The following is a 5,012-nucleotide window of genomic DNA, read 5'->3' as shown; positions in this document are numbered from 1 at the left end:
CTAAGAGGAAAAAAAACCCTTTAGTCAGGAGCCAAAATTCAAAACTAGCTAGCTATATTCCAATTTTTTGTTGTCATAATGACAACAAATTTAATTTATTACATAACAACTTGATCCTCACTTTTATGCAACAACAGCATTTACTAAATATATTTGGGTTTTAATTTAAGTAATAGAACTGAAAAGCAAAGGAAGGCATGAATACTGGAGAGCCCTTAACCAGACACAGTATCTATACATCTGTCTTAAGCTATAACACAGTATGACTCAGAATAACAGATAAAATATAAGCATTGCAATTATCCTTAAGACTTTAAACCTAATATTTGAAAGGGGAGGCACTCAGAATTGACCTAAGAAGAACCACTCCCCTTTCTGCATCACTTCACCTTCTTTTATTGACTAACTAATGAGTGGGTCTGGTATAAATAACCATCTGGTGTGTCTTAGCCCATAGCAGGTGTTATTGTTTTATCCTGATAACTTTCCAATGAGAACACTGATAAGGGTAGGTCTTAGTTAGGGTTGCAGGTGTGTTTTATAGAGTTAAATGAGGGAGTGAGTAGGCTTCTCTGGCTTTCTTCTAAAGCTGTGTTCTTTCTTCACCCTTACGGTGAAGAGAAAATGAGTTGTGGTTTTCCCAAATACTGAGGTAAAAAGATGCCTGGTGGGGTCTGCTCTGAGTGTGATAAATAAGTTTTGAGTTGTTCAAGGCTAGTATGGCTTGTGGATTATAGTGGTAGCTTTAAATCAGTGGTTTCTCAGGTTCTAATATTTATAAGGTTTATCTCTACAATTAATGTTTGATGTATCTCAGGAGAGGTTCTAAAAATAATGAAATGCTGTTTTCTGGGTGTCTATAAGGGAACAGCTATTCTTCTGAAAGAAGGGTTTGTACTGCTTGCAGTAAGAAGGCTGTGCTCTGTTCTGAGTGGCCTTGATATATCAATGTGTGTTGGGGGGAGTAGTTTCAATATTGTTTATAAAATTTCAATGCGATAATTGAGTATTGGCTAAATAAAACCTGTTAAAAAGACTTTGAAGGGTGAAATATTCTTAGTGGCTAGAATCTGGAAGACTGTATGCTCCTGTTCTGTATGTGGTGGGCTAATATTTCTCTGAACTGCTGTTCCTGACTAGTAGAATGCTAAATATAGGATCTATGTTCATAGCTATAATGCTGAGATAAAACAAGGGGAAATAGCCACTTTTCACTAGGCTAGCTAAGGCCTGCTTTTAGAGAGCTATCAGTGATGGTAAATACTCTTTTCTTACAAAAAAAAAAAAAAAGTTTTAATATCAAAAGATGTGATATTTTGCCAAAAGCCTTGATTTTTCTAGTGTTGTAATTCTTATGAGCTATTTGCTTTTTACTCTTAAACTGAAGGACCTATCTCTATTAGGCTAGCTAAAAGCTTCAAATTGTCCTTTAAGAAAACACTCAAGACTCTTCTTTTGAGACTGCTTAACCTCTAGGACCTGCCTTAGCAGCTCAAGAAAGCATGGGGCTGGGATGAGGTGGTTTGAAAGACTTAAACCCTCTCTGTCCTTTAGAAGGACCCAAGACACTGGGTTATGGACACAAAACTTCTCTCTCCTGATTTTCTTGGGCTTTCTTGATGCCAAGTTCGAGTTGTTCTCAAGATTTTACAGTACTTATTTATAAATTGTTTGAGAAATTTTAAGTTATGATCTTATTTCAGTACTAAATACTGTTTATCTGCTTTTTAGTATGGTATTTTAAGTTCAAACTGTAATCTTTCCTTTCCTGTCTCCAATTTCTAGCCTTTGTGCTTCAGATGGGGAAGGGGAACAACTGGTAGTTTCAATCAAAGAGTCTGTTTTTTGGCAGAAAATGTCAGGGAAAGAATGATAGTGTGTCCTAATAGATAAGAAATAGATGAAAGTGGATGCTAGATTCAGCTGGGTTGCGGAGTTCTAAAAACTGCTTCAGGACTCTTCTGAGTTCTTTGTATAGTGACCAGTTATAGGAAAGGCAGATCCTGTGAGCGTCTGGCTTTTCCCATTCCAAGATACATTTTGGTGAAAAGGTTGGCATTTGGCACGATGTGTGGTAGTGCAAACTATATACTCTGTTCTTACCTAAAGCATAATATAGATAAAGTTCAGCTTAAGTTTTTCAGCTTTTGTAGCCTGTTTTAACTTCTTTGTAAACTCCTGCTGGTGCAAGGAATGCCATATAGCAGTAGAAAAGGTTTATATTGAAAGCAGTTGCTCTTGGGACTGGATGCAGCTCGATGCTTTTTGGGATTGGGAGTGTATTTTCCTTTAAATATGAAATGTACATTAGGGTAGAGAGAATGGAGGATACCATTGAGTTGTTTGTGCATGTTGTTAGAAAACCTTTGTAGTGCTGGAAAGGATGACAAAATTGCAGCTTCTGCAGCTGTTATTCCCTTCATCTTTGTGTCTCCTCCTCCTCTTGCTAAAGTATACAGAGTAATCAATATTTGGAATTTACTTGGTCTTCCAGACTCTTAAGTTCAGCATAAAGCTTGCTATTAAGTTCTAGTCCTTTGTTGTTTTGGATACTGCTACCTGCTTGTATGCCTCCCTCTGTGTGAAAGACATGCAAAGCCTGGGATCGTGTACTGGGTCGTGAAAACTGCATTAGCATTCACTTTTCATATTTGGCAGATGTTATTTTCCAAGACATGAGAACTCTAGAAAACAAATGGATATTGTGTGTGCAGAGGGAAAGTGATATGGATGCCTTAACTGTGGTATTGCAACAACAGAAGGTGTCTGGTGAGCTTGCCACTGGCTTGTGCCAGGAGGCAGACAGGGCTCTGCACTAACTGGAAGGACAGTGCCAGTGAGGTTGTTCTTGGTACCCAGGCTGGCTGGGTTCCCTCAGGGTAGCTATGGGCATTTTCAATGAAAAGTACAGAACAAGTGGCCAAAAAGAGCAGGTTACCTGATACAAGCCTCTTGTTAGGAGAAAATAAGTTGCTGCAAGACTGGCAACCGTGAAAATGCAGCATGTTTCATGCTATATTGTTAGTGCCTCAGCACCTGAGACCAAAATGATTTATAACTAATGGCTTAAAACTGCTAACTGTTCTGTAAGGAGGTAGCTGTGACTTCAGTATTTAAGTGAGTTACGGTGTGTCTGAGCCCCTCTGGAAGAGAAGAGTGGGAACAGGGCAGCGGGGATGGATTTAGACTGTGAAGTCACTTCTGAATTTAAATAGAGACCAAGTCTCTTCTGCAGCACACTCTGGTATCTACCACTGTATTGAAAGCTTTGCAAAAGCAGGCAGCAGAGAAATGCCCAACTTCAGAGTTAGTCTCTCTCTTGTTCTTAAAGCTGAGTTATCTTCTCCATCTGGAAAGTGCAAGCTGTTTTGCACACACTGTACCCTGGCAGTTGAATATTTTATTCCAGGAAAACTAGGTTCTCTGAGTTTTTTCAAATTAGCTTTAGAGTAAGTCCTACATGTTGTCTCACCAGAAGATACAAGTGACAGAGGATGATTATTCTCCAATTTCAAATTGACATAGATTGTTATCTATATGACTTAAAACTAAATCTTAATGACTAAACTATTAAATTTGTCATCTCAAGTAAAATCAGCATTATAAAAAATAACAGAAGTTTTGATACCTGCTTTACTGTGGATCTCAAAACAACCTGATCTGATACTAAAATTATTGTTGATGTAGTGTCTATGTATGCATGCTGGCTCATAGCTCAGAAATGTTCCTGGTATTAGCAATTCAGATTTGAGAAGTTTTCCACATTTAAGAAAAAAAATTGTTGCCACTGATGGCAGTGCTGTTAACTGATCTGCATTTTGTAAATTATCAGACTGAACACATGGGGGAGAAAGCAGAACAGCTCTTGAGCTTCCAGAGCTGTTTGAGAAGAGGTTTGCTTTTGAATGCTGAAATAAAGAACAAAGATCAAAATGTTAGATGTGATACGTGATGTCTGATGGGACTTTACAATTGTTGTAAGATTGGGGTATAGATACAGCTCTAGTAGTGTGCTGGTAACAGTAGCTTTGACCTTTTCTGAAACTCACAGAATACTTCATAGCATGATGAAAAGCAGGCAATCAGGTTTTTGGGGTTTTTTTTAGCGGAAAGCAGGACAAATTGAGAATGGAATAAGTAATACTTGATCAAATGAGTGCACAAAAAAGTGCACTCTTACATTGGTAAAGCAAGGAACTAACAATGTGTTAATGAGAAGTTAGACTCTTGACCAAGTGTTTGTAACTCTGTGATGACCTATGTAGGTGGGCAAGGACTGGAACTTCTGTAATCATGCTTGGTGAAGGTCTTGCCTAGCTTAGTGCTGATGTTATGCACCCCAAAAAAGCCTCTGCTGTTCCTAAGTACCTGCCTGTTCTGCTCCAGCAAAGCAACATTGTGCTGGCTAAAGACAAATGACCATGGTTTCTCTTTGCAGTATTCTCTAAGTAATCCAAATCTGTGTGGTGATGGCAATGAACCTTTTCTAGTCCTCTGGAACATAACAAAGCTGATGCACGGTGGCTAAAACGTTTTATTGCTGGCTGTAGGAATGCAGTGTGGTGACTTGACTAAGATGCATGAAGAAGGTGATACCTGCTTATTACTGCTTTTTAGCTTAAACCTCTTCTATAGGACTCCAATCTGTACAGGGGAGGAGGGAGGATGTATTCCTAGACTTTGACAGATGAATCTTTGTGAGGAAGCTTACTTGTAGGGAAACATTACAGAACTTAATGTGCCTCCTCTTTAAGCCTTTACCAATATATCTCCTTAGAACCCAAAGCACTGGCCTCTGATGGTCCAGCATATCCAGTTATGCACTGTAAAATGTGTCTCGGTTGATTCATGAAGGTAGCCTGTGACTACAGTATTGACACTGCACAAACAGTAGTGTACATGTAAACAGCATTAAATCTAGGTAGCTTTACTGAATACTTCTTCTTTTCCCCCCCTCAGGTTAGATGTATAATGAAGATCTTTGACCAAGTGGATGCACAAACTTGCTAGAG

Source organism: Apus apus, chromosome 7, assembly GCF_020740795.1.
Source record: "Apus apus isolate bApuApu2 chromosome 7, bApuApu2.pri.cur, whole genome shotgun sequence".
NCBI classification, from domain to species: Eukaryota; Metazoa; Chordata; class Aves; order Apodiformes; family Apodidae; genus Apus; species Apus apus.
This window is presented reverse-complemented; position numbering follows the sequence as displayed.